Source organism: Pinus tabuliformis, chromosome 7 (genome assembly GCF_031772625.1).
Source record: "Pinus tabuliformis cultivar Carrire ecotype Pingquan chromosome 7, CPIR1, whole genome shotgun sequence".
NCBI lineage: Eukaryota > Viridiplantae > Streptophyta > Pinopsida > Pinales > Pinaceae > Pinus > Pinus tabuliformis.
In genome coordinates, this window is record NC_142293.1 from 540,860,924 (window position 1) to 540,885,348 (window position 24,425).

Sequence of the window (24,425 nt, forward strand, 5' to 3'; positions counted from 1 at the left end):
TGATTTGACAATCTTGTTTTTTGGGCCTGGGCCTGGATACCTGGCCAACCACCCAGAAAAAAAATCCGGGACTTAGTGGGGGAAGATGGGCATAGATTTCGTTGTTCCAAGGAGCTCATGCCAAACTAGACCTGTAAATTTGCATTCCAGTGAAAGGTGAACAACAGATTCTGGATTTTCTTTGCATAGAGTGCATCTTGATGGTCCTAGAAATCCCCTTTTCTGAAGCCTATCCTCTGTTAGGATTTTTTGGTGGCATAACAGCCAGCAGAAAAAATCAATCTTTGGAATGGTGGAGAAGTTCCAAATACCAGTCCAAGGCGCTAGGTTAGGAGGAACGTGGGGTCTCTCCATGATTTTGGCATAGCCCTGGGCCATCGAGTACCCAATCTGCTTCGTTCCCCAGCCTCTCGAGTCTTTCCTTCTTGCGTGAAGAGGTGCAGCTCCATGTAACATCTGTAGCAGCGTATCATAGTCTGGCTGCCACGCAGATGGCACGTTGATCGTTTTCCAGCCAACCCAGCTGTCTCCACTCCAAGTCGATATGTCCCAGAGCGTTTTAAAGTTTGCTTCTTCCATCCACACCTTCAGCTCGTTCCTAAGGCTCGAGTTCACTAGAGGAGGCCTGTTCATTATGCTGTCATCCCAAATCCTGATGCGTTTGCCATTTCCTGGTATCCAGTAGGCATTGTCTCTTATTAGCGGCCCAATTTTAAAAATTAGATTGCTGAGGGGGGATCTAATTTGGTCTTTGGGCTGCTCCAGGCACCGGAGCCTCTGACCTCTGAAATATTTCCTCCACAGCACCAGCTGAACCCATCCTGGCTTTGGAGCTATGATCTTCCAAATCAGTTTGGCTCCCATTGCTAAATTCTGTGTGCTTAGATTTTTAAAATTTAATCCTCCCTCCTGTAGCGGCCTGGAGACTGTTTCCCAGTTTACTAGAGAAATTCTCTTCTCATTTTGCTTGCCTCCTTTCCAAAGAAATTTTCTGATTAGCTCCTCCATATTCTTGATGATTCCCGTTGGCGCCAAAAGAACAGAGAAATTAAAAAGCGGCAGGCTGCTTAAAATAGATTTGATAAGCATTGATTTTCCGGCAATGTTGAGCCAAGATGACCCCCAGGCCTGCATTTTTGTTTTGAATTTTTCTATATGTGGGTGCCAATCCTTGCTTATAGCCTTCTTATGGAAGATGGGCAACCCAAGGTATTTAAAGGAGTTGTTATGGTCGTTTATTGCACTAGATTCATTGAGGCAATATTTATTGTACTAATTTGAATTCAAAGTATGTTGATTAATTTAAAACTTATCAATTAATATAAATGTAGATTACTCTAAAGTCATATTATTTTATACATAATTCTACAAACATGTGCAGGGGCTGCAAAGTAGAGCTCAGTTTCCAATCTTTCACCTAGGTAAAAGTTGGATTATTCTCCCGTTATAACAAATAGAGGAAACTCAATTAGCAAATAGTTGAATTATTTAAATTGAAATATAAAAATGTATGTGCTTATGTATTTTTAGTTGATAATAATTAGCATATTCTTATTTATATTCCCTCATTTAAACTATATAATGTAAAAGAAAAGGTATTTCTAAATATTATGATCCCAAATATGAAGATGGACACTCAACCTGGGGTTTATTTTCAAGCCAAATAGTAGAAACTGTGGAATACCATTTAGTTTGGAAATTATCCCATCCCAAGTCTTAATTTTATCTTTCCTTCTTATTTGTTTATCCAAATACATTATCCCACCAAAAAGATGCATGCCCTTTCAACTTTGTGAATATATGCTTCACTCTGTTGGGGTCCTCAATTTCTCAAACTCGAGGAATTTCTCCATCTTCCCAATCTAATAAATCATCTAGTCTTATCTCCCATAGGGCCTCTACCTTTCACTCTTCATTACTCACATCATGAATATCTACTACAACCCCTATTTTCTTAGCTTCCTCCATGGAATCCATTCTAGTTAACATGAACCTCAACATCTAGGGGATTTTATTCGTGGTTATGTTTCCCTCTACCCTATGCTTGTATTCCTAATTCCCTTATGTGATCTTTTGCAATTCTCCTTGTTATAGCTCCACCAAACAAATTCCCTTTGATAACATTGTTCTTCAATTCATATGTGGGCCTCAAACCTACTTTGATACCAAAATAATGCAACCTAAATTAGTATTTACATAGGCAACAATAATCATGGTTACAAATCCACTTCAAACATAACACATGATAAACAATTAAAAGCACACACAAAATTTTATATCCTAAACAAAATGAAAGATGACTTTACTCTTAGAAAGACATGGAACCCATGTCAAGACCCCTTAATTATTCTTTTTAGCTAAACTAATTTCTTACACTCAACAATTCATTATAATTTACACTCTTAATAAATTTGAAAAAATATATATTTTACAACATTTTAAATTTCAACAAACTAATTTTTAATCAACTAATAACTTAAAAACTTTAATAATTATAAACAAATAAAATAATAAAATCTCTATAAAATTTATAATAAAAAGAAAATCCTAAAAAATTTAATGCAAAACTACATATTTATCTATCCTTTAATACCAATCAACCAACTTTTATAAAAAACAAATATGATCACAAACACTCGCACTATAAAAATTTTCCAGAATACACTCAAATTTCCCTCAATAATCTACATCAATGAATTCATTTGATCTTAAGCATCTAAACACTCAAAGACTTGGATAAACCCAACCAGAATAATACAATGAAATCCTCATATGCTCATGTAAAATCCACCATTATTCCAGAACGGCCTCGGAAAAGATGATAGAGGCCATGAACAACAATGGAAAGGAGTTGGATAAGGATCCGACTGCTGGTTTTCCTCTGGTGATCACGATGAATGAACAACGATGGAAAGGAGGTGGATTGGGATTCGACCGTTGGTTTTCCTCTGGTGATCACGATGAATTTCCTGAATGGTAGCAGAATCGACTAAGAAACCCTCTGTGGCATTGCCTTCGTCCAGCATGTGGGCACTTAGAATCAACCATGGTTGTGCTCCTTCATTCCCTTGCTTATCTCCCCTGGGACGCCCAGAGGAGGCTTCAGCCATGGCAGTTGATCCTCTGCCTCGGCTCATCCGACAAGGCTGTCAATATCACCCTTACCACAGATCTAGGGTTGCAACTCCTCCATGTCCACACAACCAAGGCCGAAGAGGTGGTCGATATTGTCATAGTCTTGTTGCACACGTATTTGCTGTTGAAACAGGGCTTTTCCAACTCCAGTTGGCTTGGATCTCTCGAGCCCTATTGCCAAGGTACCCATCGCCACGGTCTCGTCATCCGGATCACCAACTGACCAGCCTCAACCTACACTCTTACCACCAAGAGCTTGGATTGAGATTAGCATCCAAGATTACAGTCCTCTATTAGGATTTCGAAGAGGTATGTGCTATTGATACCTCTATTGTATTTTTTAGAACACTTTCCTCTAAATAAATAAATTTTCAGGTCAACTCTCTAGTGGCATTTGAGAATTAATGAACCCAAAAAAACATTCTAGAACATCAATATTTTTTTGGCATTCGAATGTTGGATCTGTGTGCATTTCTGAAAATGCCTTAACAAACACTATCTTTAAATAAAGACTGCCCAAGGGTAATTTGCAATGACCTTCCATGATTTTTTTCGAAGGACGAGCCCTAACAAAACATTTCAAGCCATGGAGCATTTCTTTGGCTTTAGAATGATGGATCTGGAAACATTGCACTCATAGGAATTATATTGCGACCAACTTCATCTCAATGTGTATAACATTTACATAATTATTTTCCTATGCTTGGGGACATGAGTAATGATAGAGATGATTTTAAACTTCCATTTATGTGAAGGGAAAATTTGTGAGAGGGTGCAAATCTTTCCCCCCAGCCACCAAATAGATGGATAATTGTAATGATTTTCTTTCGATAAGTGACATTGTATCGCTCCACTGTGCTGTGACAAAAGAAACATTACAGATTCTCAATCTTGAAACTTTGCAACACATAAAGCCAGGTAATGGATCTAGCTTATTTCAAACTATTTCTCTTTGACACTATTAGTTTATTACATTCTCCAGAACATAGTATTCAAAACCAGAACCGGTGACCGAACTAGTCCACCTATCAAATTGGGTTTCAAACCAGAACCGGTCAAACCAGGACTGGTTAGATCTTGTTAATTTTAGGTTAACATGTTCTTTTCTTAGGACAGTTACTTCAGAGATCCATATTAGCCCAATTTTCCATTACCAATCACATAATACATCATTATAATGACAATAACTAAAGGAAGAACATAGACGAAAGATGCAAAAGACAAGCCAAGAAAAGAGTACACAAGGATATGGCACAAGCCAGGGAAAACCCTTGATCAATACTTTGTCTTATTAATAATATCAAATGTTCAACGGAGAGAGAAAGTACGATAATTTAAAGTCAAAATGACTTGCCAATTTGAAGATCTAATATGATTTCCCTTGGACAAGTGAATAGCCCAAAATTGCAATATCAACATTCTGTCAACGATGGTCAGCTAAGATCTGGTTAGGGTTTCTTACAGTTCACTATTGTTCCATTCAATTGATCAAGAAACCCTCCTTTCAGCTATGGCTTTCCTTGGCAAGAAAGAGGTTGTCCATCATTGGCCCTTAGAACTGATATGAACCCAAGATAGGCTTCTCAACCCCTCTGTCTAACCTGGTGCATGCCTGCAGACCTACCTAAAGTAATGGCTCTGAAGTGCGGACACAGAAAGGGAGAAATTCTTCCTTAAATTGACCATAGATCAGCTCGAAGTCAATACCCAAACATGACCTAACTTTTTAAGGTTGAATTCAGACCTGTAATGACAAGATTACCCATACAAGTTGCCCTGAAATTTCATCAAGTCCTATGGTTATTTATCTGAGGAATCTTGACCCTAGTTGCTGAGGAAGAAACCCAAAACAGGCAGCCCTTCATCCTCCTTAAGAGCTCAACTACCTTAGATATAAATTGGAGCCCTTTGATGTATCAAATGAGGTTGAAGGCACCTCTATATATACAAATTTTTGAGGGTCAAAAGACATGACCGTTGGGCTTTATGATGATGAGGCCGACCTTGACAATTTGCACATGAGTGGACATAAATTCAAAAACGCACTTCTTCTTGTCCAAATTTGATGATCTTTAGGTCGATTTTGGTCTTCTCGAAAAGAAGAGTTGAATGCAATAATCATCTCCAATAGATTAGTTGTCCAATGGTGGAATTTGTCCCTAGTTGTCAATTTTAACACTCCCTCTCAAGTAGGGAGAATTCCACGTGGCAGTCTATCATGTCATCTAGTCATCATGAACTATCCTAACGTCATGTGCCATCTTTGTATCTTATCTCTTCTCTGCTTAGCTGAACACTGATAAGAATAATGAAGAAGAATCGATTGAGAGTGAGTCACAAGACCTTACCACTCTCCACCGACAAAAGTCGATCCATATAACCAGATGTAAAACCGCAATCAGACTTGATCCCAAGTGATCAAGTTTTTTGAACATCATTTATCCTAGACATAGGGAGTACGACATTACACGATGCATCCATCGGTAGTGCTATGGTCCCAACCCACTTTTCCCAACTCATTGGCCAGATGATAAGTACTTCTAATGTGTCCCAGACTACGTGGGTAGGATGATGTAGGAACACTGGCAGGGAAAGAATATATCACTTCCTACTCACAACCACATGTAGGGAAAGGAGAATCCACATCCTACAAACACATGTCACAACCATACATAGGGAAAGGAGAAACCACATCCTATAAACACATGTCACAAGCATATGTAGGGAAAGGAGAAACCACATCCTACACACATGCGAACCAAGAGTAGGGAAAGGATAAGCCACGTCCTACATGCATGCCAATCAATAATCATAGGAAGGATCCTACACGCGGGGAAAGGGTGAACAATGTCCCACCGACATGTCAACCATTAATCGTAGGGAATGAGCATCCTACATGTGGGGAAAGGATGAACCACGTCCCACCAACATGTCCACAAGCAGATGCCTGAATGCATCTCTCACTGGGGTATCCGTAGGAGAAGGTGAACCACTCATCTTATGCATATCTCATTAATCGTAGGGGAAGATGAACCACTCACCCTCCACACATGTCAACCATCATGGGGTATCACAGGGGAAGGTGAACTACTCACCCTATTGTTGCTCATAGCTCTCAAGAAGTACCTCGGCCCTCAGGATCTCCCAGAGCTTAATGTTCAATCGGGACCCTCCTAGTAAGATCTATCCACAACTCCCAACCTCTCTCTGAAGAAAGTAATATTCTCATTCAACAATGATGAATATAGGTAGCTTTCTAATGCACCATAAAGCGGTACCCAATATATGTGGAGTATGAATTGTCTGTAGAATATCGCAATATAACACGTGCTCAAATAGCTCACTGAAGAACTTCTTCAACCGAAATGGTTTCATAATGAGCCATGATTGTTGCTTTATACAATCAACCTCAATAGTGCTTTGAGAGCAACCGAATCAAGAGATATAGTACTAGATGTTCTCTTTCCATCCATCATACTACCAACCAAGCCAGCATCAGAGTCTTCATGGAATCTTGGATTTCATCTGTGTACCTCAAATTATAGATAATAGAGTCACTGAGATATCTTACTAAGTAGTTATCAATATATAGATAGAGTCTTCATAACGAGGCATTTATCTAGGACACTGGGGATCCCACAAGATATGCATATGCAGACCAACAACTTCTTCATCAGATCTTAAGTGCATGAAATAGATTATCAAGGCTAGGTAAACTCCCTCTTACTTTGAGAGGGTCATCAATAAGATATCATCAATATTTGCACCTTTATGGCTTGACTGTAACTGTCTTTGGATATATATATAAAAGTGACCTTGCCAAAATATAACCAAAATCATGATCATGCAACTTCCATGCAGTCTTTCAAATAACAGGGATATATTTGAGTTATTGCCCTTATCAATAAACATTTGGCAAGAAGAGTCATCAGGTCATACTGCCAAGGATTCTATAGCTCCCTCTAAGGACTTGTTTCATGTGATAATCTAGCTTTCAATTATGAGCTTCTCAAGCAAGGGATGAGACTTTTCATGAGGCAACTGCAACTGTAAACTTCAAGGAAGCTCCAAGTCAAAGAGGAAAATTCTGAAGAATTTTCATGGTTCTACTTCAACCAGGGAGAAGAAATCCTCCCATGAGATTATTTCAAAATATGTGAATTATCCTCCATCGCTAGGTGACAGATGTCAAAATCAACACCTCATGTGCTTATCGTGCTTGTATAGAATCCTTCATGCACTTTCTTTAAGGCACCTCAACTTTCATGCTGATAAGGGTTGTTATCGAGATCTGATCTAAAGTCCCATGCACTTCTTCACTTAGATGTTCTTTAAAAAAAGGTTTCAAGAGTGTTGCACCCCTTTTCAAAATATAAGATGCTACAATTTCTTTTACGGGAAGATCCCCGTAGATTCTTCAAAAGATAAGTTATCAAATGTTTCCATATGTCTTGTTCACAACTTCGATTGTGAACAAGGCTATAATACAGTCATCAATTTAGTGGGGCTACGACATATCATTATGGTTACTAGAATGTAGTAATGTCATGCATAATATTGGACTTGAAAAGAGATCATAGATGATGCTGAGTTGTAGAGAAGTGTCACACATAGCAGAACTGATGCCACATATCATTGTGAGGTAACCAAAAATCTTCACTGTACAGGGTTCTATGATAGCTTCAGGTTTTCAAACTTCCAGGAGCATGATTCCTTTCGAACGATCCAAGACCTTTGCTTACAAACTTGTCTTCAGCAGAAGCTTTGCTCTGCTACTTAAGGCTTAGTATAGAAAAACTAAAAGGGGGTTTGTGTTATAAATATCAAATGATTTCATCGCTTGATGCCTATAGCTACTGTAAGTCAGAAAATCTCCAAAAGTCGGCTCAGCTAATATAAGAACTATAGATCATGTCACTGTAGAGAGGTCAAGACTTCGTTCAGATTCAACATTTATCACTATATGATGTACAAATGCATTAATGCTCTGGAGCCTTACTAATGATCCATCGACATAGGGGTCTTGGCTTATTTTTCTTTATGAGTTGAGTTACAGGTGAGTCTAGAACAATAGGAGAACTAAGCTTCTTCTTTTCTAGGATTTGAGAGGAAGAGAAGCTCAGAAGTTCAATAGAGAGATATAAGAAACAAATGTCAACATACTACCCAAGGCCATGACTGATCATAACTTTGATAAGAATTTCTATACTTCAATAACTTGCCAAAATACCACAATTATTTCAGGGCTTGCAAGAATGCCATGCATATACCAATAATGACTGAATTTATGTATATATGTTGATTGTTGACGCCAATATTTCTCTGCCTGCAAATATGATGTCATTCACAGACTGCAGAAACCATGTCAATATGTATACGTAATACCATAATGTCTTCTTATAATTAGAGTATCTATTCTATGCATACAATGCAGATCATCTTACACGGCTGAGATGACATCCATACCATATGCAATACATGGATCTGAAACCATACACTGATTTATATATGGTTTTGTCATACCAAAACATTTCCTGCTCTTTACATATATTGCTGGAGACATACTTTCAGTGCCAATGTGCCGAGAATGAAAAATTACATATGGGATGAGCCAAAAGAGGTACGATGGATTCAGAACCATGCGAGGTGCCTAACAGTGATAGGATGCGCTAGACGATACATCTGAAATGTAAGCTATAGGCTCAAGCCAATAGAGTGAAGTCATATACAAGGAGATAAGGTTACATGTATGATGATATATACAGAAGGGACTGTGCTAAATGAGATTGAGCGATATTATTTATAGAGGGATTGTGCCAACTGTAAGATGCCATATAAAACATGGATACTATGATGAGACAAAGATGTTGAGTGAAAGCAGGACCTATGACATGTAGGAATAACGATACTTCTGTGTAGATGAGATCTATGAAAAATTGCATAGGGAAAGGTATAGTAAAAAATCTCATATCCAATACCTGTCAGCAAAGTATCTCAGATCAATGGGAGTATCTCAGAGGGAGATATCTCCTTGGCTATTCTTTTGGGAAAAAATTACCATAATCTAGCTATATGCCTGATGTTTTGGTCCTAAAAAAAAAGTATTATAAAACTTCAAACAAGACACCATAGTGGTCCAGAAATCATAGAAGATTTTGTTTTTTAAGACATAATATCCTTCCACAAGTAAACGCACAAAGGAGACTCCAAACTCAGTTAAAAATAGAGTGAATTTTCCTCCAAAATGAGCACATAACTACTGTAATGAATTCTCTGATTAGGTTTTCGGTTTAGTCATAGATATCATAGTGATTATGCCCATAATTTGATTTAATGCCACAACGAGCTCGGTCCAGGTAGTGCTTCTATCTTTTGATGTGATGAAACCATCTTAGTGATTGTGTTTTTCTCTTGCTTTGGCTCATCCTCACCTGAGCTCTAATAACATGCTAATTTTATGTTAACATGTTCTTTGCTTAGGACAATTACTTTAGAGATCCATATTAGCCCAATTTTCCATTAGCAGTCACATAAGACATCATTATAATGACAGTAACTGAAGAAAGAACACAGAAGAAAGATGCAAAATACAAGCCAAGACAAGAGTACACAAGGATATGGCACAAGCGAGGGAAAAATCCCAAGACGGGGAAAACCCTTTATCAATTAATCTTATTATTAATATCAAATGTTCAACAGAGAGAGAAAGTACAATAATTTAAAGTCAAATTGACTTACCAATTTGAAGATACAATATGACTGCCCTTAGACAAGTGAATAGCCCAAAATTGCAATATCTTCATTTTGTCAAAATTAGTCAGCTAAGATCTGGTTAGGGTTTCTTACAATCCACTATTGTTCCATTCAATTGATCAAGAAACCCTCGTTTCAACTGCGACTTTCCTTGGAAAGCAAGAGGTTGTCCATCATTGGCCCTTAGAACTTATTTGAACCCAAGATAGGCTTCTCGGTCGCTCTGTCTAACCTGGTGCATGTCTACAGACCTACCTAGAGTAATGGCTTTGAAGCGCGCACACAGAAAGGGAGAAATTCTTCCTTAATTGGCCATAGATCAACTCGAAGTCAATACCCAAACATGGCCTGAATTTATGAGGTTTAATTCAGACCTGTAATGATAGGATTACCCATACAAGTTGCCTGAAATTTCATCCAGTCCTATGGCTGTATATCTGAGGAATCTTGGCCCTAGTTGCTGAAGAATAAACCCAAATCAGACAACCCTTCGTCCTCCTCAAGAGCTCGAATACCTTAGATATAAATTGGAGCCCTTTGATGTATCGAATGAGGTTGAAGGCACCTCTATATAGACAAATTGTTGAGGGTAAAAAGACATGACCATTGGGCTTTATGATGATGAGGCCGACCTTGACAATTTGCACATGGGTGGGCATAAATTCAAAAACACACTTTTTCTTGTCCAAATTTGATGATCTTTAGGTTGATTTTGGTCCTCTCGAAAAGAGGAGTTCAATGCAATAATCATCTCCAACATATGAGCTTTCCAATGGTGGAATTTTTCCCTACTTGCCAATTTTAATAGATCTCAATGAATCGAGCTTTAAAAAAATACATAAAATAATTAATTTTTAATGAAAAAACTATTTTTAAGATTTAAAACCATGATTCCAAACCAATAAAGAAAAAATATGCAAATTTTTCTCATCTATATACCATGCAAAGGTGAATATATCAAAAGGGAATTGAGTGCACTACATATCAACAACAAAATACATAATCAATGAGGCTCTAAATGACCTTTAGAGTCCAAAAACAATGCTACAAGCTATGGGGCCACTAACCTACTACAAGTCTACATATCAGTGATCAACATGATCACTCTTCATCATGATCAAACTCATCACCACTACTAGACATGGGAGCATCAACATGAGCTACATAAATAATTTGGCTTATAGTTTGAGGGCTCCTAAGACTCCTCTGCAACCTCAATAGTAGTAGCAACAAAATTAGACATAAAAACTACAAATCACTGATCAACATGACCACTTGTGAAACTCATTATTGATTCAATGCTACTAGAAATGGGATTATCAACAAGAGATACATAAACATCATCTAGCTCAAAGTCTTCAGACTTGGATTGCTCAACCTTTTAACATGCCTAACCAATGATTTTGGTTTGAGTGAAGGGTTCATCCCCTCAACCTTATAATGTGGTAGAAAAAACTTAGCATGCCTAACCAATTATTTTCCTTTGAGTGAAGGGTACATTTTTGTTAGGGCCATGGTAGAGGAGTTCAAAAATCAATACCACCAACATCAACGAAGTTCAACAATCAATGCCACCAACATCATCTTGCTCAACCTTGGCGGTTATTTTTAGCAAGACCTGTTTCTTGACAATTGAAGTGTGCAGTTCTGGTCGTGCTCTCATCTCAACTCATATTTGGTTTGGCATCAAAACTTGAAGATTGGTTCCTTTGTTGCTAGTATATGTCCAGGATCATAAAATTTCTATTATAGAAAGGATTGCCTACTTTCTTTTCCACTGTTTGTTGTTCTCTTGTACCCTTGTGGGGCTTGAAAAACACCAACATTGTCAAGATTATTCTGTCAGGGGATTCCTCCCTTATCATGGATATTAATAATATGTACAGTGGTGATATTGATTTTTTGAAAAATTTCTTTTCTTTTATTGAACTCACATTCAATCTGTTCATGCCTTCCTGTACTTAGCAGTAGTCTCTGAAGGCTCATGGGTGTTTTAATCCACAAATCACTGATCAACATGACGAGTTGTGAAACGCATCATTGATTCAACACTACTAAAAATGGGATCATCAACAAGAGATACATAAACATCATCTAGATCAAAGTTTTCAGACTTGGATTGCTCAACCTTTTAACATGCCTAACCAATGATTTTGGTTTTTGGTTTGAGTGAAGGGTTCAGCCCCTCAACCTTATAATGTGGTAGAAAAAACCTATCATGCCTAATCAATTATTTTCCTTCGCGTGAAGGGTACATTTTTGTTAGGTACATGGTAGAGGAGTTCAACAATCAACACCGCCAACATCAACAAAGTTCAACAATCAATGCCACCAACATCATCTTGCTCAACCTTGGCGGTATCTTTAGCAAGGCCTGTTTCTTGACAATTGAAGTGTGCAGTTTTGGTCGTGCTCTCATCTCAGCTCATATTTGATTTGGCATCAAAACTTGAAGATTGGTTCTTTTGTTGCTAGTATATGTCCAGGCTCAGAAAAGTTCTATTGCAGAAAGGATTGGCTGCTTTCTTTTCCACTATGTGTTGTTCTCTTGTACCCTTATGGGGCTTGACAAACACCAACATTGTCAAGATTATTTTGTAAGGGGACTCCTCCCTTATCATGGATATTAATAATATGTCCATTGGTGATATTGAATTTTTGAAATTTTCTTTTCTCGTATTGAACTCACATTCAATCTGTTCATGCTTTCCTGTACTTAGGAGCAGCCTCTGAAGGCTCAACAGATATGGATAAGTCTATTGAGGTCTAAAGAGATCTTCTTTGATGTGTCTTTTGCTCATATATCTATAATACCAAAGTCAAAGAAACATCAATATGCTATTTCAACATTGTCCAGCCACTTTTTGTTGTTTTGGATGATAGTTTCATTGAATTTCTTATGGAATGGCCCTTCTCCAACAAATCAGAGAGGAATTTATTGAGAGCATTAAAGGAATGGAACACTGGTGGTGGCTTAACATTCCATCAACCTCACTAGTGAATTTCCATCCTGTTGGCTAGTATCAAATGCTTTTTAAGTAAACAAAGTACTTTAATATATGATTGTGTTCTATCATTTGATATAATTTCAGTTAGAATATGAGCTGTAAAACCATGAACTATGCTATCATCTTTATGGTACTAGATTGATTGCAACTTCTTTATAGAACCAAGTGGTGGTACAATATCATTGCAGGGAAATTTGGGTTGGGAATAATGGATAGCTACCATATATATGCTTTTAAGGTCCGCGCTTCACCATACAAACACAATTCAACAAAAAGACATTGCCACTTAATGTGATTCTTGCCACCAAGATCAAGAAGTGCATATGGTATTGGGAAATGGTACATGTTTAAAAATGTCACTTACAAATTTCTAGAAAATTGGGAAATGGCATGAAACAATAATTAATGTGTAAATGAAAAGTTACTATAAATGCATTGCAAAGTAACTAGTCTGACATAGGAATAAGAAATTTTTTGAAAACAATACAAATACAATTGCCCATATTTAATATGGGAACAAGTTTTGAATCAACTTTTGTATTACAAAAGCCTCCACTTATATTGTGAGGACTTATCCAAGATGTTAAGTTTTGGAGCCACAACCTCTTTTATTGTTGATTTCTAGGACCCTTCTCAGGATTGAGTAGATATAGACGTTGATACTGTCTTGATAGAAAGCTATTTTTGTAGTATAGCACATGAAATTCCATCAGGGCATAAATAATCTAGGCTTATTTGATTGAGCATATATATGGATGATCATCAGTAACTCCAAGTTGCCATTAATTCAGACATATACTTTTGGCACCCTGACATTATGTTTGACATCTTCCACTTCTTTTGTTGCTACTTTGCTATTTGCTAATACTCCAAGGATGGACTTAAAAATATCCCTTTCTTCATTGTATGATGGTTTTCTACTGTAAGCAATCTAGACATAGCCAGCCCAGGATAGATTAGATTACTTAGTCTCCAACTTTTTATGTATTGACCTTTTGATCACAAGGACAATAGTGCCATCAACATTCTGTACAGGCAGGCTGTCAATGCTTGCAGGGGTTTTTGAGAGGGATAAGGCATTATTCCCTACAGAAATGAGTGATTTCCTTTTTTTGTCTCAAGTGCATCCTCTGCAGTGAGCACAAGAGTCAAAGAACCATTCTTATTGTACACAAGTTCTGCCTTGCCACCAGAATATATAGATGATGAGTCGCCATTATAATCAGGAGAGCAGAAATCAAACCCAAGGCCTGAGCCACAACCATCCTGATCATCCATGCCATGATAAGTACCATCATTACAAGGCGTAGGGTCCAAATTCTCGACATTGTCCTTCTTTTTCCTTTTCCATCTCTTTGTAGAAGATGTCCCGTCATCCTCAAAATGATTCCATCATGGAATATAAAACCAAAGAGAGCTGAGAAGGTAAAATGTTCCAATGGAAATTTCCTTTTCTCATCAAATTTACGTTTGGAAATTTGGGTTGAAATTAACTAAACATAAAATTTAGTTTTAATTGTGGGTCTTTGTGCCATGTTGCAGAGCAGTTATGTGAACACACGTCAATAAAAGGATGGCAAATGTGACCTCATCAGAGTTTACCACATCTAATACCCTTTTGACAAAATAATTTATTGGCCTCACTACACTTCTTACTTTGTACATAACCCATCATTAGTAAATTCCATGAGACTACGCCTCTTTGAGACATGCCCTCAAAATCAGTGTGAGCAATATCGACAATTCCACAATTGGTGTATATATCTATTAGTGCATTCCCCACAAAATAATGCTCCTTCAATCTATTCTTTATTATATAGACATGGACTTCCTGACCTTCTTGTGGGACTAATAGATCGACATATTCAGGGAGAATACTTGCAAAGGTCACAGAGTTGGGCTTCAATCCTATAATGTATAAATGATGAAAGAGATTCAAAGCTTCGTGATGGAGACCATTTTGTACATATGCAACAATCATGGCGCTCCATAACACTATCTCTATTACAAACATTTGTGGAAGAACTTGTGTGCAACTTCATTTTTATCCAAACTTGGAATATAGCTTCTACATGGCCCATTGTGTCCCATTGTGTCCCATTGTGGAAAGATAGCAACAGAAATCAGGATTGGCTCTGTGTTAATCATGTGCTATGATTTTGAATTCAGTGTAGCATAATTGATATTTCACAGACTACCTCTTGTTTATGCAAACTGATTTCTATCATTTCCAACTAGAGTTTTTATCGATGATGATTCAGAGAATATAAGAGCATCAAAGACCTCTCCATGATCTTTTGTACTCCAGAATACATCGAAGAGTACAAAACTAAAATCAAATTGAATCACATAGTTATTGACAAAATCTTCTTCAGCTCTTTCAGAGTGTAAGTAAACCCACAATTTTCTATCTCCATAAAATTGCACACAAGGATCGTGCTCATAATGCAGGCGATCCAATGCTCCACTAACAACCTGATTAACTTGTGCATCTGATACATCTTCTACAATGTACTGAGAATCCCTGATAAGTGTACAAACATTTTCCCTTGTGTTGATGCTCCCAGGCAATCTAGCAGCTGCATCTCTCACAAGGCATAATATTGTCACATGAGGGGGCCTATCAGGCTTCAGCATAAAATGGTCCCGAGCCTTTGAGGTAGGTTTGCCACCACATCTCCTCAGTGGAGCAACAACTGCCTTACGCCCATCTACAACAGTGTAAGAGAAGGCCCTGTCAGGAACAGAGTATCAAAGAACTTATTCTCTACGGAAATAAGCTCTCATATCAGCAGAACTTGGGGTGATAGTGATTGAAATTTTCTGAGCTCTCAAGTCCCGAAATCTTTCCTTTTCATCTATACATGTTGGCATTGATGGTGGTGGTGGGGTAGGTAGAAGAACAATCTGTTGAAGAGTTTATTTCCCATTTTTCATCCAATTTGAAAATGCTTCCACCAATTTTAAAAGCATATTTTGAGAAATGCCCCATACTTCTAGAGAACTTTGGACTTCCATGGAATCATGCCTTGGGGAGCTAGATACGATCATACCACTGGACCAATCCATGACTAGCTCCTGGTAGATTTATCATAGACTGCAAGGGGCTTCCAACCCTTGACTCCTGGAAGTGTTGTCTTTGAAGCAAAATTTTCTACCATATCAATTCCCAAAGGATGCATAAGAGGGCTTCAAATACCATGCATGCGCCTATACTTATAGATTCAAAATTTGCATCAAACCCAAAGCAATTTGCTTCCATGGGCCACTGGTCATACATCTCCTCCATGCCAAAACATGAGCATATGTGTCCTCTCCTAAGAAAATATGTGTACTTGTTAAAGGCAATTGTAGGATGGGTATGCACATGGAAAATGTATGCTTCAGTTTGTTGACTGATAGGTAATAAAATGTCCACTGTTTCGAGCTATTATGTTCCCCTAAGGCCCCTTCAATTCTTAAGATGAAATTTCGAGATCAAGCCTTGTCATTCACTGTAGCTTCAAGATCACAACACGACTTAAGTCACTGAATATGCTTGACAACTTCTGGTAAAGTAGATTTATATGATTCTTTATTATTGTGTTTAATATGGAACCTAATGGTGCCTTTACCAGAACACCACATTCCTGCAATAGCTCTCAACATAGATATTTTACTGCTTCCATTTGGGCTCATTATCAATGAGTAATCTCCTTTAGTGTTCCCTAATGGCAAGCCTTCAATAAGAGTCATAGTGCACTATGGTGTTTTTATTGTTAAAAGTTTCTGCAAACTTCAAAAGCATTAGCTCCATTGATCTCCAAGCAAGCTCCCTTTGGTTTGGAGTTTTCTACCAATAGGTTATTGCTTTGGTCCATAATATCACTGCACTTTTCTAAGCAATCCATGACAGGCAACTAGTGTACAATTAGTGAGAAATCCCCTAACACATGATTGGGAACAAAATAGGATTGATTTATTACTCCAAATTCGATTTTTGCCAGTGAAACATATGGGATCCACAACAACTGCGGGTAAAGGAATTACATCTCTGACCCTTAGAATCTCAACAGGAAATAAATACCTCCCATGTTGTCTTGTCCATACCCACCTTGTTTGCTTGGAAAGGAGCATGGGGCCTCTAGGATCAAAGAGACATGGCCATTTTAGATGTTGAGAATAAGATAAAGGACGATGCTTACTGTCTCCAAAGATAAACTGAAGTCTGCTAGATACAACATCATTATGAGTGATTAACATTCCAGGGTAGCATTCCAGATAAATATCACTTCCCACAAAATCCAATACTGGAGCTACTTTGTCTGTCTCAACCCCTGGATTTGGTTCCATCAAAATTTAGTTCGATGCAACAATTGTATCTCCAAATGGCAAGTTATTAAATCCTAGTTGCCCGATGCTAAATAAGATTTTTAGTAGGATTAAATCCATGCCTTTTTGCCTTGGGAAAATTCTATAGATCATGTATTTTCCCATTCAAGAAAAATGGCCTTTGGGTATAGCTTTCTTTAGGATCACTATCCATTGTGTCCTTGCTCCCATCAGATATGTGTTTCAAAGCTTCAACTGTATCTAAATAAAATACTTTCAATTTTGCTTCTATCTCTTCAATTGGATGTATTATCTTCATTTTTTCTAGTATTCTTAACTTCCCTTTTATCTTCTGCTTCAAGATCTTGCATTTTAAGTTCGTAATTTCTCCTTCCTTTCTTTGATAATAGCCACACTCCCATTTGCTCTAATATGTTTGCAAAGTCTCAGTCATAATCTTCAAATTTTAGATTTGGGAGCATTTTACCCTTGGCCTTCAATTATGGTCCTCAAATTCCTTTCCTTGATATCACCCACAGTTGGCCAAAGTCATGCTCTGATACCACTGCAGTGTACCCAAGCAAAAATTCAAGAAATTTTTTTTTATAATATTGGAACTTTTTCTTTGACACATTTCTACAAACAATTAGCATGTGAAATATGGAAAGCACGAGACAATCTGAACTTTAATTAAGAATGTTTTCCAATGATTACAATGCAATTTGAGGGCAAAACTCGGATTTTGCCTCAGTTGACAAGAAGAATTAAATTCATGGATCGTCTAGTGTCAAGATGTTTGGAAATTATACTTCATGCAATCTGGAACAACTTGCCCTTTTAGGAAATAAAATTCAGCCTCCAAGAAGTCTGCTACAGGATTGATATTATCAATGGAAAATTACTAATCCACTACATATGAATTCAGCCTCTTGGACCAAACAATTCGGCCTTCAAAGATAGTACTCCAAATTAAATTCTGGAAAGGTTAATATGCCAAGGATGTTAATCACTTTGTGCCAACGCCAAACTAGTCCACAGGAATATTGTTCTTCAACTGAAACTTGACCTCTATAAATAAGAGACACGACCTCCACAAATAATGATGCCAAACCAATGAGAGTTAACAAGGGAATTTGCAATTGTTTGCTAAAGAATTTGGCCCTTACTTAAGACAAAAATGCAGCCTTCTTTCACCGATTAAACTTTGCTTCAAATGTCAATGAATATACTTGAAATTGAACAACCCTTTTGCACACAAGTTTTGGGTTAAAAATTGACAAATTTGGCTGAGCGAATGTCTTGTGAGGATTAATCTTCCTCCCTAGAATGTTAGGTATGCGGCCTTGATGTAGGTAAATGAAATCCATAAATTCAATCCGATTTTTGTGATGAAACTTGGGTTTCTGAATGAACAGTCACTACAACCCACGAACATTTAATGCTCCACGAATTAGATCCTGAAGTGGCTCTTGTGTTTCAAGGACACAAGGATCCCCCGAATTCATCTGCACCCACTTAAAAATTTCTTGGAAAGGAATAGAGGATGGGCTGGCTTGTCTTTCACGTTCTAGATAACTGGGATCTATACCTGTTTTACACATGTCAGGATGGCCATCAAGGCAGCAATTTAAGAACACACAATTTTGATCCTCAACCTTCCCATCAGAAGAAAATGTGAACTAACCCTCCTAGTTTGAGCTCTCTCTCTCCCCATCACTTTTTTTAGAATGATTGACCACCTCTGAAATATCTTCTGCAGAGGGGAAAAGCATAGCTGTTCTAATAGCAGAGAGAAAATGTATAACAGAGAATGAAAAACTAGAAGCAATTGATGGTATAGCCATAGAGGGGAGATTCTTTGAGGGTTTTGTGTCTATGGTTACTTTATCAGCTATAATAGCTTGTTTGGAAGACAAGGTTGCTAAGGATACAATATTATCCTCCTTCACTTGTTTTTTCCCATGCTTACTTTCATCTATCTGTTGGCAGTTGGGTTGATCACTATTTTGCAAAGCATTTAGCTCTGACACCCTACCAAGGATTCCAGCATCAACTTTTACTTTCCTTGCTTTTCTATTTCCAGGCTTGCATTCATCTCCATACAAACACACAAGGGGTTGGGCACTACCTTTAATTCCATTAGACTCTGCCATCCTATCAAGGATTTTTGCATCCTCTGCCTTCTTAACACCTCTCTTCAATGGCTTTGCTCCAACCAATTCCTGGCATGAACCAAACCTAGGGTTAACATCCAACCCATTTAATTATTTCCCTTCAATAAGGACAACAACATCTACTTTTGACATCTTCTTCCCCATTTTCTTCAATGGCTTCTCCTTATCTGTCTGCTCATGTAAACCATACTGTGAATTGCCAACTGATATATTTGAAATTACCCCAACAACTATTTCTGCATCCTCTTCCAAGTTAGTCTTTGCTCTTTTATGCAGAAACTTATCTTCACCTGACTGCAAATATAAACTCATTTAAGCATCATTGTGAATGCTTGAAACCAGTTTTGTATCACCAATTTCATCAACATCCTAATATTCTTCTGTCCGATATCGAAGAATTTCATCTTTCTCACTTTTCTCTAAGTCCTTGAATTTTCTTTGAAACCTTTTTGGAATCTCCGTATGCTCTTTGGGGTTTTCTAAACATACTAATTCTTCAGGCTCGTTATCAATTGGTCTTTGATTTCTTTTCTTTTTCTTCCCTTCATCAGATCTTGGGTTATCCAAAGACAAGCTAACACCCAATGCATATCTTCTATTCTATGCAAGTGCTGACTGAACTTCTAGACACTCTACCTAGTGCTCTCCCAAGGACTGTTCAATTGATTTCTTTTTCTTTGTTGAGAACCTCAACAATTGTTTTGATTATTGATTGATTACCTGGTGCTCTCCCAAGGACTAATCAATTGATTTCTTTTTCTTTGTTGAGAACCACAACAATTGTTTTGATGATTGATTGATTGCTCCATTTTTTTTTTAAGTTTCTTCGAGTTTTTAATATAGTTAGTTTATTGCTAATTGCTACTAAATTGCTTATTACTTTAGAGAAATTTTGTGTGCACAATTGATACAAGAGTCGATCCATCTATCACTTACAAGTGAAATGTTGAACATGGAGAACATCTTTGTCAACTTAAGTTATTCATTACAACCTTAAAATCACACACAATTTGATGAGAGATGTCGGATACATAGGCCATTACATAGTGATTATATGTGACTAATACTCAGAGACAAACCTCCACAAGCACAGTCGTGCCATGGAAGCTCAAAGACCTGTCTTGAATACAAGTCAAACCATTTCCAGAAATTTGGAAGTTCTTTAGGGGTCAAATATGTTGGGAGTCTGAATTTATTTGTGCGGCTATTACTCTATATGAAAATACCTTGTGGAAGTTGTGGCATTGCAAATGTGCTCTATTGGCTGCAAAAGATGTAACACAATCCGTTATCCATAAGAAATTGGAAACTACTGCGTGTTCCCTCTCCACCCCTTCGTTTCTAGTAGTATCTAGGTTGATTCCTTCTACCTGTATTCATACACTCCACACTATACATTCTCTTTGATACTTTCAACAACATGAAATTGCAAGGATTAAAGTGATAACAGTACACAGTAAAACAAAGATATACTCAATTGAAAGAGAGTATAAACCTACATGATTAGATTTGTCTTCATTGTATTTATTCTTACTATTAATGGTTTCTTCCTTAACTGGACATAAACAATATTTATAACCTGTCATTGAGCAGTCAACAAGAATTTTTACACTCTAAACTAAGATGCTTGTATGCATGTAGATTTACCACAGGTCTTTCAACATGATTTATGCCAAGATTTGTATTAGAACAATGGTACACCTTTTGATGAGTTCAATATCTATTCAAGACTGTGTATTTTAATCTTCAGTACATTTTTGGAATGCAAACAAGTGACAAGTCTGGTCTAAATAGGATAATTTTGTTATAGATAACTTAATATTGTTGTTTCCAATTGTTCCAAACAGATTTCCAATAACTATCGAGGTAAGCTCCCCTGTAATATATTTACGTATATCAGAAACCAACATTTGTGTAGTAATTTTAGCAAAACCATAGGTTAGGACCTATGTAAAAGGGTACTAGGACATAGGTATAGGAAACACCATGGGATAAATTTATTGCATGAGGCAAGGGCCTTTCATTTCATGCAACAAAACCCATGCAAGTCATGCAACATGCACCATGACGCTAGCTTGACTAATAAATCACACAAGTCATGCCACAAGCATCATGACACCAACTTGAGTAATAAACTGTGTAAGTCATTATTGACCATGCAGGTTCTTACATGAGGTCATTTTGGTAAGACCATGCAGCTTCTTACATGAGGTCATTTTGATATGTCAAGTCAATATTTGACATCTAGTGGCCCAGACTAAAGGGAACATTCAATTTTCATTCCCTGTGAGCAATATTGTCCCATAGATTTGTATGTTGTTGCCCATAATGTGTAAACCACTCAGCTTGAGGAAGTACATTTAGCATATGGGTAGACAACCGTGAATAATGTAAAACATTACCCATAACTACAAAATCCATCTCCTTCCATGCAAACTAGGAATTACATACAGTACCACAAATCTTGAGCCCTGGTATTTGGTGAACTATCCAAGTGATTCCAGGCATGATAGTCAATCAAGTACTTAACTCTGGATGACTCAAAATGGGCATTGATATAAGGTTCATAATTTTCCAAAGTAAAAATCAAATCAATGATAAGATAGTTCCAATGACAGTTAACAACACTTATGGGAAGCTTCATATTAGATTATCACTTTGTCTAGTACACATTTATACTTTGTCCTTTTATGTCAGCAATAAGATCACAAGGCAGTGAGTATCAATCCACTTAAATTTTGTATAATAATTCTGGAAACTCATGTTGTCATATGCCTAAAAGTACATCGTTCATTGGGGTTGATATATGTTAAATTTTGGTATGTTCTATGCTTAGAGCAATTTACTTCAATTTTTCATATTAGCCCAATGACAATATTCAGATTAGCAATCACATCAGCATGATAGTAAAGTGCAGATAGAACATAAACATAAACAATATAAGATGTTATATACCTAGGGGGGATAATATGGGGTACCAAGGGAGGTACCCAAGGTAATAATGTAATAACGGGATGGGCCATAGTAATAAATAAGGTGGTTAACCCATATCATGTAAGGGACCACAAGTAGTTAATAATAATGTAATGGGCCCATGGTATTAGTTTGATGGTATGAGGAAACCATGGTAATGATCCATGGTATTGTATGTATGAGGCCTATATAGAGGCTAGAGACTCCACATGGGAGACAATGAAGGATTATTGTATGAACAGGCATATGGCTTGTGGAGTGTTCTCCTTCCTTAAGGAGTGAATGTATGGTGTTGCCCTACCTTAAGGGTTTGATCAATAAAGAAGCATTTCTATCTATTTCTATCTTTTTATTCTTGGGTTATTTCTATTATCATAATATCTTTGGGTTAGATCTACTACAAGTGGTATCAGAGCACTTTCTTGGGCACAAAAGTGGAGATTTTTTTTTTAATTTTGTGCAGGATTTTGGGGGCGGCGAGTTTGCAGATCAGATCTGTACGTTTTGGTGCAAGATCTGCTAATTCTAATTGTATATCTGGATTATTAGTGAAAAAATAGCTCTTTCAAAAAAAAAATCAGTTGAATCGGAGTCTGGATGAAGGAAATATCGCTGATCTAAAAATCAGTGGGGTTGCAGACAATTTTCAGGGCAGCGATTTTGCGGCGCAGATCTAGACGTCCTAGTACAAGATCTGAAAAATATAATTGCAGATCTGGATTCTATGTGAAAAAATACCCGATTTCAAAAAGAAAAATCGGTCGAATCGGAGTCCGGATGAGAGAGATATCGCTGATTTAAAATCAGCTATTTTTGCAGAAATTTTGGTGACGACGGGAGAGTTGCAGCGCAGATCTGAAATTTTAAGTGTCGGGATCAAGATTTCTATCACATGGGTAGATGCAGAATGATTGTTCCATTTCTGAAAACATGTCATAATAGGGATTCTGAGCAATATTGACAAAACTGTGACAATTTCAAATTTTCACCAAGTAAGTGAATTTTTCTCAAACCCTCTTCATGGCGATTCTATATTTTACAGGAAAAGATGATGGTCCTACTATTGAAGAATTCATACAAAGATACAAGTCCACACATGGGACATATTGGAAGATTCCAATGATGCTTAATATGAGAGATGAGGCTCAAAAGTGGAATTTATCACTTGACTTAAAGCAGTTGCTCAAACTTTCAGATGCAGAATTTGAAAAAGTCTTTTTGGACAAATGGTCTCGGGCTAGAAAAAAGGAGAATGAGACACATAAGGGGTTAATTGCTACGGGTGTCTCCTTATTGCAGGTTCATGGATTGATTCAGAAGGAGAAGATCGTTGTGTCTATAAATCCTAGTTGTAAGCATAATTTTATCAATGTTAATTTGGCAAAAAAATTGCAAGTTCCAACAAAACACATTGAAAATATACAGGTTGATAATGAGGATGTTCAAGTTTATAAAGATTTGAAGCTTTCTATGGATAAGTATGTGTTGCATTGTGACTTTTATACTTCAGATATGGATAACATGGATGTTATTTTGGGATATCCTTGGATGGAATCTGTGGGTACGGTCAATATTAATGTGCAAAAGAAATTCCTGAAGCTCTGGTATAAAAAGAAGAAAATTACATTACAGGATATTTCCATCAATAAACAGGTAGAGTACATGGACGCTGAAGGAGAAGATGTTCCAGGGACTGACATATCAGATGATGAGCCTTTGATGATCGACAATCAAACACAAACAGAGGCTGAAGCAGAAAAGGTTATAGGTGATGATACATCAGAGGAAGGCTCAGTGGTTGAAGTGATATTAAAGAAAAAGACACCGTGGGTTAAAACTTCAACATATCATCACCCACATCACCCCACAAGAAAACAACGAACAAGATGGCAACCAATTAGCCACAAGGACAACAACCCCCGTATGACGGATAGCGAGGAGCGAAGATCCACCTACTACACATCAACACAGAAGAGCTGCACTGGTCAACTTCCATCTCAAGCGAATGAGGCACAAGCAAGATCGAGGGTTCACCTCTCTCTTGGATGGCTAGATGCACGTGCATGGTACC